The sequence below is a fragment of the Sciurus carolinensis genome, chromosome 4 (genome assembly GCF_902686445.1).
Source record: "Sciurus carolinensis chromosome 4, mSciCar1.2, whole genome shotgun sequence".
Lineage (NCBI taxonomy): Eukaryota > Metazoa > Chordata > Mammalia > Rodentia > Sciuridae > Sciurus > Sciurus carolinensis.
In genome coordinates, this window is record NC_062216.1 from 26,786,458 (window position 1) to 26,812,438 (window position 25,981).

Below are 25,981 nucleotides of genomic sequence, written 5' to 3' on the forward strand. Positions count from 1 at the left end.
AGATTTAAGGGCATCTCATTTCTTTGTCTTATGAGTATTGTATCAGGAGGAAGTTGCTACGCAAATGCAAACCTGTTTATTGGTGAAGGGAAATTCCCCCTCTGTCCTCTGAACATTTACATAAATGAACCTACAACAAGGCAGATGAATAAGAAAAGAAGGTGTATAAATTTATTGAAGGACCACAAGCACATGGGAGCCATAGAAAATGTGCATGAAAGGCCAGATACTTATATCCTATTGTTAGTGGAGTCCTAAGACGGAGGTCAGATTTGAAGATCCAAGAGATCAAATCTGGCCACTTGTCCCCCAAAATAGACAAAAAGGCAATGGTGAAAAGTATGAAGGGAACTTGAATCAGTTTAACCAAGAAGACAAGGGGACCAGTATCCTTAGCCCTGTCTTTGAGGACTGATAGTAATTTTGAAGTTTTACAGAAAAGGGAATAAGGAGGAGGGTTGGGGATTTGCATAGCTGGAGGTTTTGTGCAGCTACCAAAGCAGGTGATGCTGGTCATCTGTGATCTGCTCCATCACTATGTCAAGTAGGATCTTGTCAGAGTTAAATAAGTTGCTATTGCCTGTGGGGTAGCTTCTACTCATCACGAGGTATTTATCAATTAGACCTGTTATTCCTGGAGTCCAAGGTGACTCAGAGCAAAGGAGACAAATGCAAAATGGAGGCACAAATGCCAAATTTTTTATCTTGCTTTTCTCTACCCATTGGATATTTGCAGGCAAAAGTGAAACATTTAAGTCCTTGTTACAAAATCTGAGTTACAGAAAGGAATAGAACCTTGGATAGCTACTCAAGCTTTCTGCAAGCTGGTGATAAAAAACTACAGGAGAGGTTTGTGTAAGTGCACTCTGGATGTCCACACAATGACAAAATTGCCTAACAGCACATTTCTCAGAAAGTGTCTATCATTAAGCAAGATGTGACTATTTTTATTAAATATATTTTTCTTCTCTAAACATAAATAATAACATAGAAGTATAAGAAATATAAGAAACTTGAGACAAATGAATAGAAATAATATTGACAATTCTATGAAAAAATACTCTTTACTCTCACAATAGTTTTTATTTTTTCAAAGGAAAATAAGATATTACACAATTTAGAGAAAAATTCTGAGTGTAAACAATGTTCACAGAATGCTGGACATCTGTAACCACACTTGCTGTGTGGTATAAACTAGAAATACTGAATGTAAGTGTTATAATGATAAAAATTAATCATAGTTTTGGAACTAGGAAGCTCTTAATTTGTGTCAACCACTCACACTGGATTGTATTTAGATGATACCAGTTATCACCACCATTAGAGTTACAATACTGGAAGAACCCAGACATAGTAAAAGACCTTGATAGATTTTTAGAAAGTCCATTATATTTCACTGAGAGATGTAAGTGTTACTGCAATTCACTGGCTAATGCATTCTTCAGATCTATATGGAGCTACAGCATGCAGTCAAAAAAAAAATTTAAAACAATCTTCATGGGTTGTCTCAAAAGAACTGAAGAATTCTGTCTGGAATTAAAACTAGAATTTTCTGCAAACTTTCATTAGCTGGTATAGGACTTAAAGAGCTATGTGATTTTTTACTTGAGCTGGCTAGAGGACTACCAGTTAACACAGAATGCTACTTGCTCAAGAACACTTGCAACTTCTGAAACCATAAATACCTCAAGATTTTAAAGGAATCAGCCGTCTATAAGGAATAACTAAAAACAACCAGAAAAACTAAATGGGATTCTTAATTTACTAAAATTATCCAGTGAATAGGGAATTGACTATATGAAAACTGGAGTCAAAATTGTTATTTCAGTTTGACAACTGGTATTTAATTTATCTTGTGAGAATTTGTGACTGCCTACTTTTGTCTTAGTCAATATAATGGAGTTCTCTAAAATTGTCATCATGAAATAGATTCTTAAAGTCTCTGCAATGTAGATATTTTTAGAGACATAGGATCATTCCATTTACTAGAACATTCTATCTTGTCTGTACATAAAATATTTCTGTAAATATTGAGCAACCTGATTGTTTATCCCCTTCTTAGATGGCTTCCTCAAATAGTCTTGATGACTAACATAGTACAAGCAAACCTTACCAAATACAATTATTCCAATTTAAGTCTATTTAGTTACAGCAAAATATTGCCATCACTATCAATTTATGGGTTTTTGTTTTCATCCATTTTGATTTTGATTTTGTATTGTTTCCCCTCCATGGAATTATTTTAAAATGTTGCCACCAGCAATCAAGTGCCTAACTAAGAAACAAGAATAAGAACAACCAGTTAAAAAGCAATCCAATGAGGAGGAAAAAAAATACATTAATTGTTACCTGGATAACAATTAAAGAACAGTGACTAGAAGCAGAAACAGCTCTATCATTTTTCCTGATCAATGCAAAACCAAAATTCAGGACTTCTTATACAATAGCAGGAGGGGAAAGTCCCTTTAAAGCACTTTATAAAATTAAAATATGAAACTTTTTCCTTATTTTGAGATCTCTCTCCACTTGTCATAGTGGTTTATTTGGTGTGCTATTTATACTCCTCAGACATGAGGACACTCTCTAAGTAGGTGCACACAGGTACCTTGGGCTCACTGTTGCCTGAGACCTTTGCCTCTCAACTTCGTGCTAGCCACCCACTGGCTGACGTATCTCCCAGTCACTTCCCCACCAGCCAATAGCTGCTGTGACTCAGTCAGTGTTGAGACGTCTAACTGACATTGTTCCCTTTATAAGGCTCGCCTTTGTAAACCACTGTGAATGAGCAACAAAGACTGCAAGTCCTGCTCCAGGAAGCACTCAATACCTGGATCTGAATTGGAGGAGAGGTTGTTCCCTGCCAAACTGTTAGGAAAACACAGTGCTGCTGCCACACTTTGGAATAAGAGGTAGACACTGACATGACTCACCCTGGGATGCTACAGAGTGTGCACACCCTACTCCCACCTCTCTATACCTACTCCGATCATGCAGCCATCTCTCTCACACTGCCTAGAGCCAAGGTTCCTATCTGGCTTGCCCCTGCACATCCCTGACCAGGAGCCACTGAGTCTTCTTTGGGGGTGGCCAGCTAAGACTCCAGGTTCTAGAGGAGTAGGAGAGATGTCACCCAAAGGAGACAGTAGGAAATGCATCTATCATCATCCAACGCATCAAAACCCAGACACAGGCTCCAGTGACCCACTAGGCTTCATTTACAAAACCTGAATTCAAAGATAAATTGGGAAGAAATTATAGACAACTGCAGAGTATCTAACTCCAAGGAAGATAGGAACTCTTCTAAACATCAGAACTTGTATGACAGAACTAATCACATATCCGCGAAGGTGGTCATAGCCAGGAGAGTTCATTTTCTTCAGCAAATGATTGACAGGTGATATTTTGGGTTGAATTGTGTGTCCTAAAAAGATGTATGGAAACCCTCACTCACAAATACCTGTGAATGTGGCCTTTGGAAATAAAGTCTTTGCAGATAGATAAGAGGAGGTCATTAGGGTAGACCACAATGCAGTGGGACTGGTGTCCTTATGAGAAGAGAAACAAATAATGCAAAGTGATGATGGAAATAGATGTTGAAGTGACCCAAGCCAAGGGATGCCAAGGACTAGGGACAACAACAGTGGCAAAGAGAAAGGTATGGAATAGATTTCCCCCTAGAGACTTCAAGAAGCACAGCCCTGGTACACCTTGATTTTGGATAGCAAGATAGTCTCTAGACTGTGACAGTGAATTTCTGTTATCTTAGATTCAAATATTGCTTAGTACAAGCAATATTTTCTCTTTCCCAATCATTCTTTTCCACAAGTAATCATTTATTTTTAGTTTTAATTTACATTGACCATTCTTTGAGTTTATCCTTAGAGGCAAATTTGAAACTTCGAGTAGATACTTAATGAATAAACCAAATTATTTATACTTACTTTTGTGAGTGTTAGAAGGTAGACTTATGTTTCCTAAACACAAGGACTGGTGTTATGCATATATTATATGTGTATACATACATTTGTATATATGTATATGTACAAACACACACACACACACACACACACACACACACACACAATCTCCATTGCTTTGTATCTGTGATTTGGCATTTATTTAAAACTAGAAGAAGCAGAGTACTTAATTACACTAGACAAGTCAGCCTTTTTTTTTTTTTTTTCTTTTAAACAGAGGGATTCAAAGCATGGATTACTTGAAAAAGTGAAGCATTTGGATAATATTAAGCTATTCAAGTCAAATAAGAAAAGCAACTTTGAAAGCCAAACAAATAAAAAAAGAATTTTAAATGAATGTCACCAGAAAAATTTATTTTTAAAGACATTTTTCATATAGCAAGTTGTTTAAGACATGTCACTCCACTTAATCTGCACATCATCCTTATACAATCAAAGAGCTGAGCATAATTCTAAGGATTCCAAGTTGGGTGTGATGGAATATGCTTGTACCCCCGGCTACTCAGAAGGCTGAGGCAAGAGGATTACTTGAGCCCAGAGTTCCAGGTCAGCCAGGATAACATAGCAGGGTCATCTCAAAGAATATAAATCAATGAATAAATAAATAAATAAATACATTAATAAAAGAAGTTTTGAAATTAAAGATGAAGAAATCAAGACTCAGAGTTCACACACTGTACTATAAGTTAGATCTTCAAGTGCCTAATCAAAGTTCTTTCTATTCCATCATGGAAATGATACTATTGGAAAAATTCCAAGACACCAAGAAATTATATTTAGCATGACCTCATGTGTATGTTCAAAAGGGAATGATGTGAAATGCCATTTTCTCTCATAGTCAAAATCATCTGAGGTCTTTCCTACCTTTGTTCTTTGGATTCAAATTGCTGCAATTATGTAGTGACATTGATCTCAATTAGGCTTCTTTAGAAACAGATCCAGACAAGAGTTTAAGTATAATTAACTTATAGAGGAGGTATTTCCTGAAATGCTATGGGGGGAAGTGACTCCAAGAAGGAAGGGGCTAATAAATGGTATTTTCTAAAATCGGCTACCCAGGGAAGAGACTAGACCCTTTCCTTGGGGGACGTGAAAAAACAGCTCAAAGTTCTCCTCACCCAAGGAGTAAGAAAAATGAGATTGTTAAACACTAACTTCCAGCAAGTGTTAGTGGAAGCTGCTGGAGAAAGGATGTTAATTTCTTGTCATTTCAGACCTGGCCATTGTGGAAAAGCAGGCTTCACATTTCTAGAAAATTCCTTAGGCACAGTCATGCAGATACAGCAGAAAGTCCACAGAGACAATCATAATTTTTAAATCCCAGGTATATATATATTTTTAAATCCCAGGTGTGTGTATATATACATATATATATATATATATATATATATATATATACACATATATATATGGGGGGAACTGACAGATCTGCCTCATCCTGAAATTTCATTTTCTGTCTGAAAATAATATATCTGGAAGATGACTGGGAACATGCTACTCAAAGGGATTGGCTCTATTTAGAATAAACAATATTTCTTTTCTCTAAGATGAATCTATATCTCTGTATTAGTATTTGAGATGAAATAGAGACTTTGACAGGTTGTCAGATTTACAAGCCTAAAGAAAATTGTAAAAATCTATGCTAACTCTTTCACTTAATAGATGAAGAAACATTGGTTGAAAAAACAGAATGTTTTAAAAATTTTTTTGTAATATTATGTATATTTTATTTTATTTTTAAAATTTGTTCTTATTAGTTATACCTGACAGTAGTATGTATTTTGACATATATAGAGAGAGTATAATTTCTTATTCTTCTGGTTGTACATGATGCAGGACATTTAAGGCCAATTTATATCCAAAAAGAAATTCTCCTCCCAGTTGAGATACACATTTCAATAAATTAATCAATTTGTTTGTATTTCCTCCACTTTTTACACTGAAGAAGGTTAACAGACCTGAAACAATGGTAAGAAATACAATCCCATATAATGGAGAAATGCATGAACTTATATTTGCAGACTTATGTCTTAATAAGCATAATAATGTATGCATGATGATGAAGAATCATCATGTGAAGACACAGTGTATTTGTTCCAGCAATTCTGCCACTCAAAGTTCATCTTTGGATCTGGCCTATGATTTCTATAAAAAAATAAATAGATGGATAAACTCATTGCTTCAGAGTCACACCTTATTTTTCACTGTGAAATTACATTACGCAGGTTGATCATCTATTTTCTACTGACTTAACTATGAATTACTTTTAGTTGTGGCCAAAAAATCCAATCTATTCTCAAAAGATGATTTTTCATCACTGACAATATTAAAAAGAATAGGCCTTTGAACAACAACCACATCATTAAATATACAGTTTCCTGAAGCAACTATTTTAGAGATGATAATACACATTGAGATACCTACATTTCAGTACATTCATTTTCAGATACATTATTATATAGGAATAGATTAGTATGGACCAAATGCAGGTGAGGTTTCAGAAAGGAGTAGTTTAAGAAAAAACTTTACAGAACATAATGGGAAGGCTTCAACATTCATGAAATATTCATAGAAGACTTTTATGACTGTAGTAGCATTCAGTTTGGGTCCTGCAAAATTATTACATTTTGACTAATCAATGAGGTTAAAATTCAATATACTAGGGATAGATTGTGTGTTTGTCTAGGATTTTTGTAGTTATTTTTATGCAAGATTTGAGATTGGTGATAAACAATATTTATAGGAGAGTTCCAAACAGAACAAATAAATCCAGACCGAATATATTGAGGGTGTTCCATCTTAGAGAAAAATGGAAATCAGATGATATAGATATAGTGGAACCGAGATAATAGAAGACCTTGATAATCACCCAGAAGTGGTCAGCTTATAGTAAAGTGTCATTGAGCATTTTAGAGAATATGTTATAGGATGTCACAGTTTGGAACCAGAGAGAATAATGTCAAACAAATAAGACTTTAGTAGGGGTGTGAATTATGAAGCAGCAAGTTCAGGGTAGCAGGCAATAGATGAAGGGAGAAGAGTAAGTATGAATGATGTTTATCTCAAAGGAGAAATGAATGAGATTTCATCATTGGCTACATTTAGATATTAAAGAAAATGAAAAGTGAAACTCTATGTTTCAAACTATGGGTAGTAGAAATTGGAGAGTAGAAATATCACTTTTTCTGAGGTGGGTGGAGTATGAAGCAAAGATGGGTAAGGAACAATATCTCTTTTAGATAATTCTGAACCGGTAGTGAAACAATTTAGGATATAGTTATATAATACCATCTGTTTCTGCTCAGAGTTCCAAAAGGATGTAGATGACAAAATTTCAAATACATGAGAGAAGGTCCAGAACTGAAAATATAGACAGAAGTATGATATTTTACTTATAAGAATGAGAGTCAAAATAAATAAAAGTTATTTCACAAACTTTGCTAAAGAATGAGGTTTGGGACCAGGGTAAGATATAGGATATTTACTTAAAGGACATGCTGACTCATGAAAGTTAAAAACAACCAGAGGTATTGTTATATGAACAGAAAACAATGAAAGTCACCTCAGAGGTATCACAAGGTTTAACAGTATTAAAAGTGTAATGCAAGAAGGAATTTATAATTTAAAGGGAAAGGATTCAAAAGACTGGGAAGATATTAGCCTGGCAATCAGATACAGAGATCCTTATATTCACTATATGATCAGAGGTAGTAAAACCATATGTCAGGGATATTGTGGAGATTCCCAGACTAGGAAAAATATAAATACATATTTTTGTTTGTTTTTCCTTCAAGGGATACTTTTTATCATTACAACATTGTCCAACCAACTTCACCATCAGCTTTCATCAGAACATATGATCATTAACAACATTGCCATTAGTATCATGATCACTTAGAAGACACTGTGGTTATCATCATCTTCATCAACACATTTATTTGTAGATACCTTTACCAAATACACAAATTACTGTTGCTTACAGAATGAAGCAAAGTTGAGATAGATGAGTTATTTCTTTAATTTCGACATTCTTTCCCTCATCATTTAGCATAATTCTTTCTGTCAATCTGGAAAATATGCTTTCCCCAAAGTAAAGGGAACATAAATCTCTCATTCATACTTCAGCATTTTCAACCTTACAACAATTTACAACCATTAAACTGCAAGGGGAAAGGAGTGTGTATCTAAGGATGGGCTTGGGAATCAAAAAGCCTTTGGTCCCTGCTCAGTCAAATTGTACAACTTTTATTAAATCACTTCACTTTTCAGAATGTTAGGTAGTTAGCCCTGATGATTCCTACAGTTTTTTTATAATTCTTAAATATGAAATTAATTCAAATTAATGAGTTAATTTAATAATTGAACTAGCTTATCACAGAATCATATATATTGTGTGGCATGATTGAAATAACATTGATTATTAAGCCTCATTCCTGCTCTTAAGGCTCCAGATACTGTATCATGTTCTTTCAATGTCTTACATAATTCTCATGATATTTTGTGAGCTAGGTCTCCATGCTCCATTCCAGAAATGAACAAACCTGGGCATAGAGATGTTAGGTAACTTGTCATAGGTTATACAGCTAGCAATGCCAGAACTTTATTTAAACCCAATCAGCCAAGCACATTTATGTATTATGTAGGTTCCAGTGTGCTAGTGTGTATATATTTATTGCATTCTCTCAACAGCCCTACAAAATAGGTAAAATTATTTTCTCTTTGGTATTATTTGTTCCCATTATTATTTAAAAAAAATAGCCTCAGGAAGTAAAGACATGCCCAGTTCATCATACTGAACACTGTGCCATGCTTGGGGAAAGATAATTAAAAATGAAAACTCCTCCCAGTTTAGAAAACTTCTTCACAAAGGAAGAAAAAGAGTTTTGTTATTGAATAGCCGTCTAACCAAAAAGTCATATGCATCACAGGAAATTCTCCAGAGATTGCAAGGAAAGAAAGAAATCCCATACCTGTATATAGCTAAGCTGATACAACACATTTACACACATGTTCTAGGGGGTGAACTGATCTTTCACAGAACTGGACAGCACTATTTGTCACACATATTTCATCCTACATGTATTTGGTAATTGGAATGTTAGTTAATTGGCTTATCCAAAGGCTAAATGAAATTTCATATCTTTTATCACAGAATGTGAAATATTAATTGAATAATACACTTACCCTCCCACAGAAACCTGGAGATAGGTGCTGTCTCCCTAGATGATTATGTTTCAAAGGGATGGCTCCCAGGTTCTTGATAAAGACATTGCTGGGCCCTAAAGCTGACAAGAGGCTTATTTAGCTTTTGAGAAGATTTCCATACATTTCAAAGGAACAAAGAAAAGCATGCAGTTATTTGTACTGAAGTAAATGCTCTGAGAGGCTCAGATGAGAATACTGGGTGAAACTGGAGTCTCCTCCATTATTTTCAACAGGAAGAATTAAGTCTCTTATTTTTATTTGCATGTTGTGCCTTTATGCCATCTATACTGTTAATATTGGAATGCATATCTGAGTTGCCTTTCTGTCAAAAAGATCTTTATGATGAAGATATTGAAGATGAGGATAATTTGTTACTGGATGATCATATTTGCATTTATGTATTATACAGTTTCCAATGTGCTAGTGAGTATAAATTTATTGCATTCTCTCAATAGCCCTATAAAATACAAAATGGGTAAAACTATTTTCTCTTTGGTATTATTTATTCCCATTATTATTCAAAAATAGCCTCAGGAAGTAAAGACATGCCAAAGAGGTAGACCCAAGGGTTCAACACAAGGAGATAGTTTTCTCAGTTTTAATGCACTGCCATGCCTTCTATGGAAGGCTTCCTGTTGCTACGCTTAGCACACAATGATCAGTTCCTGATAGTAATTTCTTCCTCTATAGGATGTTTGGGAAGTTTCCTGAAATCAAATTAAGATCCATTTCTATGTTACCTTTTCTCTTGCCCATTCTGTTCTCTCTGGTTTTCCTGGTCACGAAATTCAATTCTAACAAAATGTACCAACATTGTATTAGTACATGTTGACATTACACATCATAGCTTCTGCTATCCTTATCTCTGATAAGGTTTGGGTTTTCAAGAATTCTCTTCATCTTTGATTCCTTCAATCCAATCTTCCCATGTATTATAAATATAACCATATATACCATCTACCATCCACTACTGTCCTCATTCACACTTGTTGCCAGGAACAATAGAGACTATGCCAGGGGAAATAACTATTGAATAAATGAGTAGGGTTAGTTACTTTCCTTCTCCTCTCATGCATTTAGATGAGTTATCTTTCCCTTTTTTCTGATGAGAAAGGATCTTATGGAATATATAGACATTTTTCTTCTCAGAGGTTCTTTTGTTATTTAGCAAAAAAAAATTCTGATACTTTAAATGAAATAGGACTACTTTTGCTTTCCTAACACAAATAGATCTTAATGATTCTTCAAACATTTCGGCTCTACCATATGTACAGTATGAAGGTAAGACAAAACTGGAATTTCATGTGCGAAGAAATAAAATCTCAATCACATATACATAGAAATCTGTGAAGTCTAACTAGCCATCTGTTTCATACTACTCAAGGGATGTTAGATTTTTTTATAGTCCTAAGATTTTGATTTATGCTTGCTGAATCATGAATTATAGTTATGCGAAAGTATCCAAGATTTTCCCCAATGCATATATAAGTAAATGTATAGTCACAGAGGGAGACTAGAGATTTATGCATGACTGTATGCTCCACTATTAAGATACATATAATATCTTAATCTTCAATACTTTGCACCTCCTGTGCATAATTTTTAAAATTCTTGAATATTGGTAGCATGATTTATAATGATTTTAGTTCTATGAAGTAAGTGTTTAATGGACAACACAACCATTACTGAATGTGCAATCAGGGAGAACTAAGGCACAAATACTTATATGACATAGCTGCAACAGTTCAGAGGGCCCAAAGCTAGCAAATTGCCTTATTTCCTCACTTTGTAATTTATCTCAATACTGTTCATAAGAATTGTAAAGGAAGGAGGGGAACGTATGTGGGTAAGAGAAAGTAAGTGAACCTCAGTGTTACTAAGTGCAGTTTAATTTCCAAAAGATGGAAGTTAAAATTTCCCACCCTCTCCTTCCATTTCATCTACACAGTTATGAAAATTATCTTCCTGATTAAGCATTTTGGTTCAATTACATCCCAGCTGGAAAACCTTGTGTGAATTTCTACAGTCCATGCAACAAGGTTCTAAACAAATGTGGAATGGAAAGCTTTCCAAACCTTTTCCTTTTTCCTTATTCTCATACTTAAATCATTGCCTTTTCACTATAATAATTTCCTCAGTTTAAATGTCTAGAAATAAGAGCCTTCTAAGATCCCACGGGGTACCAGCACATATGAGGTATTTGATGAAAGCATGGTCAGTGGATGAATGAAGAAATAAATGAATCTAAGTATTAATAACTTTGGCTAACTCCAACAGGTTTATAATTTATTTTCTAATTTGTTTGTGCTTTAAGGATGTACTTGTGACCTATGTATTAAGAAGGGTCAACTTTTTCATAATAAGCTAAGGAAAAGAATGAAACAAGATATACAACCTACTCCTTTAAAATGAGTTTATGATACAAGCAATAATGAACGACTGATAGTGTTTGCTATTAAGTGCATACACTGTGCTAGTTGGTGCATAATGGTATTATGGTAAACGTATTTTAAATATATTTGCATGTATAGATCTATATGCACACACAAAGCCCCCCCAACACATGTATACATATGTCGTTGTACTGAGATGTGTAGGAATATGATCTGCATTTAATGGAAATGATGAAACTGAGTTGTAGAGAATTAAATTGCCTGCTTCTCCATCTCCATGCAGGAGAGGGGAAATTTTTAATGTGATAAATTAATAATATTAAGGCAAATTGCCTTATTTCCTCACTTTGTAATTTATCTCAATACTGTTCATAAGAATTGTAAAGAAAAGAGGGGAACCTATGTGGGTAAGAGAAAGTAAGTGAGCCCCAGTGTTACTAAGTGCAGCTTAATTTCCAAAGGATGGAAATTAAAATTTCCCACCCTCTCCTTCCATTTCACAGGCCATTAAGATCACAGGTCATTAACAAATATGCTTACTAAAGGACAGATTTATGTATTCATTCATTCGTTCACTTAGCAACATTTTATTGAGGTCCTACAATGTTTCAGCAACTATGCCATTTGGAGGGATATGATACTGACAAAAATAACAGTAAGATTTCCACCTGCTGAACATCGTTAGGACTATTTTTTCTTCCAGGCCCACCCGATAAGTAGTCCTGGGCAAGGGCTGCGTTCCTGAAGCAGATTCCATCCAGATCACTCTCTTCATTTCCTTCATGCATACCACTTCTTTGCTAAGTTAAACAAGATTTGCTTTATGCAGCAGAGTCCCTTAGACCAACATGTGTTAGATAGAAGCAAGAGGCTTAATTTAGGACACAGGGTCTAACAGACTTTTTCAACTTAAATCTCTTTTTTAGATTTTAAAAAATGTGGTAAAATACACATAACATAAAATTTATCATCTTAACCACTCATTTTTAATCATACAGTTCAGTGGCATGATGTACAAGCACAGTGTTGTACAACCATCACTAGGTCCATCTCCAGAGCTCTTTTTATCTTGTGAAACTGAAACTGTGTTCCTTAACCAGTCACCTCCCCCTCGTGCTTCCCCAGTTCCCGACAACCTACAATTCTACTTTCTATTTCTATGAGTTTGGCTACTCTAGGTATCTGTTCAGCTTTTATAGGAAAGTTATCCATTAGTGAACAATGGCTATTTATTTGTCTTTTGCCACATTTTCAACATGTTTCCCATTTGGATTCCAATGCCTTAAAAGGGTAAGTGGAGTGAGTGTTAGGGTCTAATATCTACTGGTCCCCAATATCAACGGATCCCCAGACAGTCAAAGTGTACACACGGTAATGCAAGACACACAACAAGGTTTTATTGCAAGCTCGAGCCTGGACCACAACCAGCCTCTCAGACCATTGCAATGGCTGAGTGGGGAGCGGCCCCAGGGGCGAGAAAGCCCTCTATTTAAGAGATTTCCAAGCATTCACACACAAAGACCTGTACGTTATTGGTTAACATTTGAACAGCTAAACATTAGACCTCCTCTGGTTGGGTCTCATTGGGTCCCGCCAGAACGGAATGGTCCTAAAGGAAGAAGGGAGGAGGGAAGAGGTGAACTATGCAGGAGATGAGTCGGGGCTAGGCCCCCCTGACCTTGATAGATAAGGTTTCCAGGCAGCTGCACATTCCTCAGACAAATATCTGACAAATATCAACAACCTTGATAAGCACGGGGGCCCAGCAGTCCTGTTTGTCCTGTATTGGCTCTTGAGGGTGCAGTCCCAACTGCCTGCATCCTGGTGATTAAGACAGTTAGCTGCATAGATATCACCCTGTTCTCAACATGAGCAACAGTTAGAATCCAGACTAGAAGGGTCCCTGCCTGTAAAGTGGTCATGAGAGCACTCAAACCCAAACCATGACTCAGCATCAGCACTGGTAGAACTGAGATTCAAATTCAGACCAACAACCACTGACTGAGTGCCCTTCGTTGTGCCAGTATAAAAATGACTCTTCCTGGGTGTTCTCTGTTTTGAACAAATTTGTTCTTGGACAAATCTAGCTTGCTCTTCAAAAACTGTCACTCTCTTTAGGCCACAGGTATGTCCAAAGGGTAAAGAGCAGGAAGAGGAGATCATATTGTAATTATACTGTAAATTGAAGGCATATACACATGTACACATGTGTACACACATTCACACACACATACACACACTGATTCATTGATTTCTGTTTTGATGCTACAACCCCAAGCAAAAAGCTTATGAGTAACTCAGCATCCTTTGTATCATTTCTTATTTTATCCCAAAGACGATCTTACTTCCTTTGTCTCTTTCTCTGGGACTAATATTGTGACCTCATCTCTGTATGACATTGTTTATTAAATTTACCCATAAAAATTTCGAGAGCTAATGACTGTGACCCTGCAGATTTTTCTTTCCTTCACATCACTGATAGAAATATCACTTTTCATTCAGGGAATCTATATCTGCGCTTTGTCTTTTAGTTTTTAAACCACATACCTACTGTGCTAAGTCTACCTTCACAGAAGCTAATCTATCATTCTCAAGTGGCCTTGCTTCTGGAATCTTTTGGATACTCTAACAGGAAAGAACTCCTGTGTAGTGCAGGTTGTGTGGATTTAAGAAACATTGGGTGGGACTTGTTCTTTTGTCTTGCAAACAAGGATTATACATTATGCATCTGGAGACCATATTATGCATCTGCCCTGGAGACCAAAGGGAAAATGACTGGTCATTCATCTGTTGAGAATGTGAGGATCCAAATAGAATTAGCCCTACAGAAAAAGAAGGAAGTTCCATAAACTAAAGGTTTGTTTTCCATTGGTTGGTATTTTTGTTTTCATTTGTTGGTATTTTTGACCCTTCAATTTCAATGAAGGGTCAAAAGAATTATACTTCCACTTTAACTGCTTCTCTGGGGAAATAATTTCCTTTTCTTTTTATAAAATTTTGATTTGGGCAATAAAAGATAAACATAACATTCTGTGAGTTCAAATGCATGGCAGAAGGTGACATGAGGTACTGGGCGAAGTCACTGCTTTATATAATAAAATGTAGCTATTAGGGGAGAAGTCACTTGGTTATTTAACAAATTGGAAAGACAATATTATTAAGATTTTCATAGGAATGCACATTGTCAATGTTAACAAATGGTTTTAGGCTAAAGTTCCTGGTACATAGTAAAAGGTACAATTTCAGTTATATAAACATTAAAGTAATCTAAAGTTTAAATTACATTTTAGTTATACCTGAGACTCCATTACCCAAGAAAATGCAATTTTGGCCTCTATAAATATTAACAAAACTCAGAATCCAATGACTACCTGCATATTTGTAACATTCCTTCCTAAACTCACACTACCCAGTTAAGACAACATAGATAAGAACTAATTTTTAAAACAACAAAATACATATTACACACATACACATAACACACTTTCCAGTTTAAGCTTAGATCTCGTTTGCCAAGTGTCCAGAAGTAGTAACACTGAATGATGCATTTGTGAACAACAAGGAAATCTGAAGATTTCTGCATCATCTTTTATGTACAGTTTTCCAATAAATGTTAAAGATTTGATCAGGATTCATGCAGGCTGCTTTTAAAACAGTGTTTTAAAATATATAATTTTAATGTTGTATCCTCTTAGTTTATTTCAAGTGACTCTAAGTAGGTATTGAACCATAGGTAGATATCTTTTTTCTGTTGTTGTTGTTGTTGTTGTTATTTTGTTATTTTATTTTTGAAGCTAAGTATATTGAAGTACAATTTTCCCTTTTAGGCATATTGGTCTATGAATTCTGACAAATGCACACAGACATATAAACATAATGAAAATCAAAATGGAAAATATTTTCATCATGTTAAAAAAAGTTTGGTCATGCCTCTGTGTGGTCCATTCCCTGTCCAATCCCCAATCCTTGAAGCAACTGATGGTAATTTTTTGGTACCATTATTAAAGTAGCTATTGTTGTCAGCAGCTTACAGGATTGGTAAATAGGATAAAGGAAGTCATGTGAATGATTTTTCTATCCTGAATTCTTTCAACTCTGTTACCCAATTATTCTGCAATTTGAACTTCTGGTCTTCCTCTCTCCAGGAGACTTTCTGCTGCCTAATGTTTTTCTCATTCATCTAATTTCATTGTGTTATATCAGGCATGTCATTCAAACTTTCTTTGCTAATTGTCACTATAAATAAGATTATACCTACATGGTGTCTGAAATCTACAAGTATTTAGGTCTGTGAATCTAATTTTTATAAGAAACTCTAAAACTTGACATATGCAGGATATTTTTTCCCTACCCACTACAACCTAAAGAAAAGTTCTCTGCCTCCCTTTACAGTAATACACATAGAGTAGTTTTAAGTAGTCAGTCTTTAAACAACATTACAGATATATTTTTAGGCACAAAAGTATTTCAGGTAGAATGGGGAAAAAAAAAACAGGATGATACCAGAAAAGGAAAGAGTTTTTCCCTTTAACCTCCCACCCCCAGCAGATATTGATTTTTTTTGGCATCCTTCCAGGTTTCCCATTTATGAATTATACTTTAAAACTCAGTTTTATGAAAATTAAAATGTAAGTATTTTCTTACTTACATTACATAACAATAATGTAGACTGACATATTTTTCTCCATTACAGATAATATTTGTACTTTTGCAATTATGTAACTATTACAGGAGATAAAATTGTTTAGACAGATTATATGTATTTAAAATTTTGACACCATTGTCCAATTGACATCTTCCAAAAGGGAATGCTTATTACAGTCCCATTCATATCAAAGTTCCCACTTTATACCACCCACACCACAGTGGTTAATTGTTAGTCACTCTGATAGGGAAAATATATTATGTAACTTTTATTTAAAGTCAACATTTCATCATTAGGAAAGTTTGAACATCTGTTTAAAAGTTTGTTACAGATTTATACTTACTCTTTTTAACTTATGTTTTATCAGTGCATTAGAGTTTTACATAATTTTTGACAAAATTATATGTAATTTGTTCCATTTCAGTTCCCAGTAATTCTCCTCTCTCCCCTCCCCCTCTTCACTCCTGTTCCCTTTCTTCTATTCTACCCGTTGACTTCTATTTATTATAGCTATTTTTTAAATTAGTGTATTATAAATATAAAGGTGAAATCAACTATGGTATGTATATTCACATATGTACATAAAGTAATTTGGTAAGTTGTATTTACTCTTTTATAAAAGTTCGGGACATGCTAAGTGCCAGGTTATGTTAGTTAGGTTGTCAGTCTTCTATCGTTTAGAAAGTAGGAAAATTATCTCTTTGCTTTTCCATGTTATAAATATTTTTTCTGAATTTATATTTTTCTATTTTTTTCATTTTTATTTTTAGTTTTGTTCTTTAGTTATATATGACAGAAGAATGTATGTTGACAGATTATACATACATGGAGTACAGCTTCCCATTCTTCTAGTTGTACATGATGTGGAATCACATTGGTTGTGTATTCATATGTGAACATAATGTGAAAGAAATGTCCAATTAATTCTACTATCTTTCCTATTCCCATTTCCCTCACTTCCCTTCATTCTCCTTTGTCTTATCCAAAGTACTTCCATTGTTCCCTAATCCCCACCCCTTATTTTGAGTTAGCATCCACATGTCAGAGAGAGAATTTGGCCTTTGGTTTTTGGGGATTGGCTTATTTCACTTAGCATGATAGTCTCCAGTCCCATCCACTTACCAGCAAATGTCATAATTTTATTTCTCTTTATGGTTGGGTAATATTCCATTGTGTATATATATCACTTTTTCATTATATATTCATCTGTTAAAGTGTACCTCAACTGGTTCCAAAGTTCAGCTATTGTGATTAGAGCTGCTATAACTATTGATATGGCAGCATCACTAAAGTATGCTGATTTTAAATTTTGGGGGTATATATCAAGGAGTGGGATAACTGGATCAAATGGTGATTCCATTCTAAGTTATCTAAGGAATCTCCATACTGATTTCCAGAGTGGTTGCACAAATTTGCAACAATGTATGAATGTACCTTTTCCCCCACATCTTTTCCAACATTTATTGTATTTGTATTCTTGATAATTGCCATTCTGACTAGAGTGAGATGAAATCTCAGTGTAGTTTTAATTTGCATTTCTCTAACTGCTAGAGACGTTGAACATTTTTTCATACATTTGTTGACCAATCTTATTTCTTATTCTGTGAAATGCCTGTTCAGTTCCTTTGCCCATTTATTGATTGGGTTATTGGGTTCCTGTGTATGTGTGTGTGTGTGTGTGTGTGTGTGTGTGTGTGTGTGTGGTGTATGTGTGTGTGTGTTTTAAGTTTTTTGAGTTCTTCATATCTCCTAGTGATTAATGCCCTATCTGAGATGCAGGTGGCAAAGATTTTCTCCCATTATGTAAGCTCTCACCTCACATTCTTGATTGTTTCCTTTGCTCTGAAGAAGCTTTTCAATTTGATACCATCCCATTTATTAATTCTTGAATAAGAGACTCAGAATAGCCAGAGAAATCCTTATCAAGAAAAGTAAAGCAGGAAGCATCACAACATCAGACCTTTAATTATACTACAGGGCTATAGTAGTAAAAATGGCATGTTATTGGCACCAAAACAGATGTGTAGATCAATGGTACAGAATAGAAGACACAGAGATAAACTAAATACGGTTATCTTACACTAGACAAAAGTGCCAAAAACATGCATTAGAGAAAAGATAGCCTCTTCAACAAATAGTGCTGGGAAAACTGATAATCCATATGTAGCAAAATGAAATGAAACACCTATCTCTCACCCTGCAACAAACTCAATTCAAAATGGATCACGGACCTAGGCATTAGACCAGAGATCATGTGCCCAACAGAAGAAAAAGAAGGCCCAAATCTACATTATGTTGGCTTAGGAACCCACATCCTTTTCTTTCTTTTTATCTTTGCTTAAGTATCAGAGTTGCTTATCCATGCTTCCCTAAAGAACGGAGGTTCCTAATTCATGTTACAGTTTGTGTTCACCAAAGAGCTCTTATGAAAAGACAGTTGCTCTGGTCTCCACTCTAGCACATTCAAGTTTGAGATGACTTTGGAGCACAGTCTCCCAGTTGATGCTAAACTGCAGAGTTGAGAAGAACTGCTTACTATGCATACAAGTCACTGGAGATTTTAGGTCCTGTAGTAAGGAATAAGAGTCAATATTTCTAAGTCACTCCTAGGAAGCCTGAATGCTGTTGGTCTATAGTCCACACTTGAATAAATGGAATTAGAGTGTCTGAGTTTTGACTCTACTTAAAAATTCTCCACTTAAGAATACAACTTTGTTTTCTTCTAATATGCTTTACAATTTTTATTCAGATTGCAAAACCTTCTGGATTGTAATTTTCAGTAATGTGAGATAGTAATCAAATTCTTCTCTTTTAAAACATCAATATCCTATTGATGCTACTCATTTTATTAGGTAGATGTAAACACTTTACTATCATTTCAGAGTAAGTGATATATTTTTGTTGTTTTTCTGAAGTCAGAAAATTCATTTGTTAATAAAAGTGGAATCTGTGATTAAAGCATATACAGTTTAAATTTTAAAATGTATTTTCTTCTAAACAAGAAAATTATATCCTGAAAATTTAAGATCAAGAAATTCTCCTGTCTATTTGATCTTTAAATTGTAAATGGGTTTATTGTTGTAATGTAAATGTAACTTAAAGTTCAATACCAAATTCAATAACAAGAAACATGGAGAATGTGATCACTTGGCCTGTTTTCCATTTTGTTTGTGATGATTCCATAGGATATAGCAACCATCTTACTCTGTAAGGATAATTTAAAGCTAAGAAACCAAAAATTTGGGAGAACATTCTATCAACAGAAACTAGTTTCTGCTTACAAGCTCTTTCTTTCAACCCCATATATATATATGTGTATATATATATATATATATATATATATATATGTGTGTGTGTATATATATGTATATATACATGTACAAAAAAACTACAGAACTGAGAATTTTCTAATAACTATACTGTACCATATGATGTCAATGATGTTGACATGCAAAAGGTAAATAGTGGAACTGCTTTGTGGTTGGAGAATTCAAGAACTTAAGGAGAAATTCAAGTGTGTAAATAACCTAAACTGACAAGGAGTATAAAAGAAATGAAAACTGAAATAAGGAAGTTTTGTAACCTGCATTAAATAATCTCACTGTGTAAATAATTTTTCTAAGAGATAAAATGATTATTGAATAAATGAGTTGTGCACAAGAATGAATTTTTCTAATTTAGCCTAGCTATTTTCCATTACTATATTCTAATAAAAATAAATTTCCATTGAATAATCCAACCCTTGGGAGCTCATAAAAAGATAGACACATATCTTTTTTCAATGGAGTCACAGCTCATTTGATGAAATTGGTCACCAGCTCCCAGTTTCATCTTTCATGCATTTTTAACCAAATGTAATTTCTTGAGCTAGAGATTCAAAGAATCTCTTTTTGCATCTAAAATTATGTTCTTCAGAGTAGCTAAATAATAAAGTTCCATAGCCCAAGATTCCTCTTATTAAAAGAACAATGACTGGAATTGACAAAGCAATTTATTTTTCCTGCCAAACTAGAAAAACTATTCCTTAAACAGTTAAGAAAAAAAGAGGTCAAAACTGAAGATATTCTGCTGCATAATCTTTATTATCTAAGTTATTATGTTTCTATTACTAAAAATTATGAATCCCCAAATTTTATGATTACCTTGTTTGTTGAATGACAAAAATTGAAAGAAAAAAATAAATTTTCAGGATCAAACTTTGTCCACCTGCTTTGTGTATTAAGTTATAGAAGTACCCCATTACTTGTATTAGGATTAATCATAAAAGTCAATATTTTTAAACCTATATTGCTTTTTCCCAGAAGATTACTAATCACAAGCATAGAAAGAAAACACCCTTGTAAATTTTAGATGTTCATAAACCATTAAGTGCCTTTCCATCTTAAAGTTTTGTTTATATTTGGTTAAATTAAATACAATATTGCTAAAGTGTATGGCTAAAGTATATTTTACACACCCATATTTTTGTCTTCAGAGTAGTCTTGGAAGAATATACTGCCATCAACTGTACTCAGCATGAATTCTCAAGTCTGTTAACAATCATTGTATGTTTGTTGGTATTGCAAGTTTTAAATAGTGAAATTGCCAATATTTGGCCTTATGAACTATAAAAATAGAAGTTACATGTGTTTCAAATTAATATTTTTGTTTTGGGTGTGAATTAATTTGCTTCTAGACTTCTGACACTGGGCCAGGAGTATGTTTTACTTCTTAAGATTGGTTTGGGCAACCTCACTTCTGATAAAATAAAGCCCTTACTCTCTGGAACTTTTCTGGCAAAGCCAGTATTGGTCTCCCTACAATATGGTGAACTGCCTGGAGTGACTTACATGAGGTCCTTTATTAGATTCTTACTCATTTTAGTTTAATCCAGCTGCCAATTGTTTGCAAAACTCTTGGGATCTTCAAAGAGTGAATTCTTCATTAATTATATAAACTGTATATTTCCCAAAGGAGAGAATTGCCCACCTTAAAGTGAGGGGTCAAGTTTTTACTTGAATCCTAAATTCACTTTATTCATATCATTTTATACATTTTCTAATAGTATTCTGAACCAAAAAAAAATGCTGTAATTCTGATTCACCAACACAAATTAAAATGCTATGTTAATATTTTCCTGCTCATACTATATGTTATTAAATGGAATATACTTGGTGTGGAAGACCTTGAAACCAATCTCATTTCTGTTTCCACTTGCCTTATTATAACGTTCTGTTAGAAACTTGAGGTTTGCTTAGTTTTATTCTCCAAAGAACCCGTTTGAACTGAGCATCTGATCCCTGCCTTGGCCCGGTTCCAGTTGTCACTGCTTTCAACAGACACATTCCTGAGTTCATCACTTCCCAAGTCTCATTCTCAACTTTGTTTTGACCACTCCTGGGTCATTTCAACACTGTAAATTACTTAAGCTCAGGTTTATCACATTGGTATATTTCTCATCAAAGCATTTTATATATTTTGGTGAATTGATATGGAAAAGGCAAGGATTTGTTTCCTTTATCCTTTCTAAATGGGCATTGATTTCTAAAAGACAGAGCTAGAAAGAATGTCAAGTACAATCAAAATTGAGGGGAGGTGCCAGAGGGAAATCTCATTAAAACGCTTTCTTAAGTTTTTAAAAGCAACTTAGTTGAAATATAACATATTCAGAAAAGGGGTCAAATCCTAGGAACTCATCACAATGAATTGCCATATGGTAAGCAGCATCCAGGAAAGACAGGGCACATCAGTGGCTCCCAGGAAGCCCTAACTTCCCCTCCTCAAAGAAAGTTCCTTCCACTTCTAACCCCATACAGCAGGTATCTGGTTTTAAGGTTTATATCATTGGAATCACAGTATGTTCTTTTACTACATCTTTGACTCCACATTGTAAGAACCATCCATGTTTCTGAGTGCAGATGTCACCTGCTCTGTTATCACTGCCCTCAGACAAATCCATTTTGAGAACATGTCACAATTTCTCCACTCTGCTCCTGATAGAAATTTGGATGGGTTCCAAGTTCTTGGCTATTATATATAATGCTTCTAGGATCACCATATAATTTTTTTGGGTGAACAAGCACATACAATTCTGGAATTACTAAATTATAGGATATCCACATATCAATTTAGCTGGTAACCATGCCAAAAAGTTATTTAAAATAGTTACAGCAATTGACATTCTCACCAGCAATGTTTGATAATCCCTTGTGCTTCAGACCCTTACTAGTACTTGTTATTGGCTGTCTAATTCAGTTTAGTTATCTTTGCAGATGTGTAATAGTATATAATTTTCATGTTGACTTTTATTTTGTGATTACCAATGAGATTGAACAGTTTTCATATTTTTATTGGCCATATTAAAAACATAATTTTTTTAAATTATAGAAATGTAATGCTTTTAAATGATGAGATATTCCAGACTCATCAAATTTGTTTCAAGGGTTTTAATAACCTAACTGTAAAAGTGTAAAACAGGATAATATAAAATCTTCATGTGGCTACACATCTGGAATACTGCTATTTGAGAACACTAAGAATTTTGGGTTACCTATTCATCATGTGCCATGGGATACTCCAATAACTGTGGATATTAATTCACTTATTTCTTATGGTTCATGTATGAGTCAGTTACCGTTATTAATTCAGTTCTGTAAATTAAGAAACTGAGGTAAAAATAAAAGATGATATAACTTGCCTTTGGTCAGAGAGTAAATTAGTGACATAGCCAGCAAGTTAACCAGCATTTCTGGGCTGTAAGTTCTCTCCAGTTTTTAGTACAATGTCAGGAAATACAGTAGAATAATAAATATTAATAACTATTGATATAATTTGGATAGTAATATAGATGAACGGGTTTGAAATCATTTTAGGTGAATTTTTACACTATATTTAACATTCCCTGAATTTAAAAAAATGTTTTTTCTATGTTGTTGCAACAAAATATAACCCAAGTTGACCTTAATAAAAGCCTGTGAGATAAATAAATATGTTTTTAAAGAATTTTTAACTCTAAGACTGAGTAATTCTTCCTACATTAGTATAATGAGGATATTGAACCTTTGAAATGAGTTAAAAATATGGAAAATGTTAATGATCTTGAGTTGCACATATATTGTGCTACAAACAACATTTCTGGTTGCTAAATGCTAACTTTATTATGCACAATGTACGATGTGGGTGAGTTAATGTTGCTAGGGAATTTTTAGTGTCTAAATTGCCTTACTTCTGTGTATTTAAATTTGCAAACTCAACATTATGTTAGTATACCTTCTGGCATTTAATTAGGTTCCAGACTATGATTCTAAACTTAAGTGTGCTTTAATGTGGAAGATTTTGTTATTTTCATCTTCTATTCTATCCTTTGTTCCTAGTAGTTATAATACTAATATACTGTAATGGGATACTTTACTTTTCCTAGTAGGCTTAGTGCAAAATATCCTTAGAACATCTTTAAACATTTTTATAAATGCATCTTTATCCTCCTAGGTAGGAGAGCTTCATTTCCATGTGTTATGGAATATACACTCATGATAATCATCCTCTTGAAGGGAGATCTAGATGCCATGAAATATCCTTACTAAAGATATGAATGTCTTAAGTTCATATGAGATTGGTCTTTCCCATATAATAGGCACATACCTAGCCCCTAACTCAGGTTAACTGATTTAGCAACAAGACCCACAGTTAAATTTTAATATCAGATTAATATTTAAGTATAAATGTGTTCCAAGTACTGAATGGGATATACTTACATTAATTGTTGTGTTTTTACTAAATTCAAGTATAGCTAGCCTTCAGTATTATATCTGGTAACTCTACTCTCCATAAGAGATAATGAGAAAAGCAAATGACATATGAAATCAACTATTGCTACAACTCTCCTAAAATGTTTTTTGTGTTATAGGAAAAGCAATAAATTAACACCACCATGTAGGATCAGCAATGCTACCAGATTCAAACCCAAAAAAGTAATAAATAAAACCATATTTATTGATGATTAGAGATAATCTGAGCAATAAAAAGATAATAAGCCTTTTGACTTGGGAACACATATATAAGGTCTATGGAATGCTCTAGCATGTTTTCAATCTACTTGCCATTGGATAATATCATTAGAAAGTAACATGTTGAATGTCTTTTTCTATTCTAGAGATTTAATTCAGTCAATAAATATTTATTGGGCATGCATTTCCAAAACTGTTCTCCATAGAATATGAATGCTCAGTAAGATATTAATAGACACTCCTTGAAGAAGCATTTGAAAGTCAAAAACATGTGTAACCCTTTAGCTGCATTTTCCCTACTCTGGCAGAATCAGCAGGAGCCCAGCTCCGTGGTGATGAGCAAAAATTGCAGGAGTTCAAGTTCCAACTCAAGAAATGTTAGACATCAGGCAAGTAGTTTAACCAGTATGTGCCTGTGGTTCTTCATCTGTCAAGTGGAAACAATTATAGTAGTTTCTTCATAAGCTTTGTATGTTTTTGAAGAAAGCATAAAAATACCTTCCTTCAGGTTCTCAAATGTAACTTTGACATGACACAGAAAAACAAACTAGGAGAGAAAAAATTAGTAACTAGAACCTCAGCAAAATTTAAAAAGTCTTTTCATGGAGAGGTGCAATTTAAAAAAGAACTATGCAAGGCAGAGGCTCTGAGAAAATATTTGCAATCTTTACATAAAACTAAAGACTGTTATCCTTATGAATTTCTCCAACTAAATAATAAAACGACAAAAAACTTGATCAGAATAAAATAATGCAAAAACACATGAAAAAAAAACTCCACAAGGAAGATAAACAAATGGTCAATAAACAAACAAAAAAAATTGCTTGAGACCATTAGTCGTCATGAAATGGTAAATTAAAACCATGATGCACTACTACTACATAAATTCTAGAATGACTAGCATTTAAAAAGACTTGCAAAATTAATTTTAACAATGATACCATGCATCTGACAATCTCAGATTGTATATTCAAGTGGAAAATGGTATAATCACACTGAAAAAAAAAAGAATCTAGCATATATTTTTAAAGATGTTAATCACATATCTACTTATGACTCAAAAAATTTACTTCTAGGGCTGGAATTGTGGCTCAGTGGTAGAGCGCTTGTCGAGCATGTGTGAAACAGTGTTTGACCCTAGCACCACATAAAAATAAATAAAATATACAATTCAGTGTTTAAAAAAAAAGAAAAAAAATTACTTCTAAAAATTTTTCCATCAAAATAATAGTTATTTAAAATAATCATGGTGTTCTTATACTATACAATGCTACTAAATAACATAAAAAAATGGACAGACCTAACAACATGAATAACACTTAATGATATTATCCAGTATGTGGTATTATTATACTGCCACTTTGATAAATTAATACAGATATCCTGCATATGTCAAAATGTATCAAGTTTAGCAAATTGGTGAATTTCACTGTATGTAAATTAAATTTCAACATAATAAGTAGAATATAGTGATTATAATGTCATATCTCAATTGCCAAAAAAAAAAAAAAATCATTTGATCACAACTATTGAAAATATTTGGGTACCCTAAAATAAGGATTAGATTTGGGGGGAAAGAGTGAATTAAGAATGCTTCCAACTCCCATCCTCTCAAGCCATTTGTCTGTTTAATGCTTTTGTCATGGAGTCACCTCAAACAAATTGCTTGATATTCTAGAGCTAAATAAATTACATAAAATTCCCTGAGATTATAAAAATTTTGATGGTGATGATGTGACAATGATAATGATGTTGAATTTGAAGCAACTTGAGGAC

General features: G+C 33.9%; 1 protein-coding gene across 1 annotated transcript in view; it reads left to right on the top strand.

Annotated features, from left to right (window-relative positions):
* Positions 1-25,981, top strand: part of Galntl6 (polypeptide N-acetylgalactosaminyltransferase like 6) — a 1,064,176-nt gene that overhangs the window by 637,694 nt on the left and 400,501 nt on the right. The gene's annotated exons all lie outside the window — the stretch shown is intronic.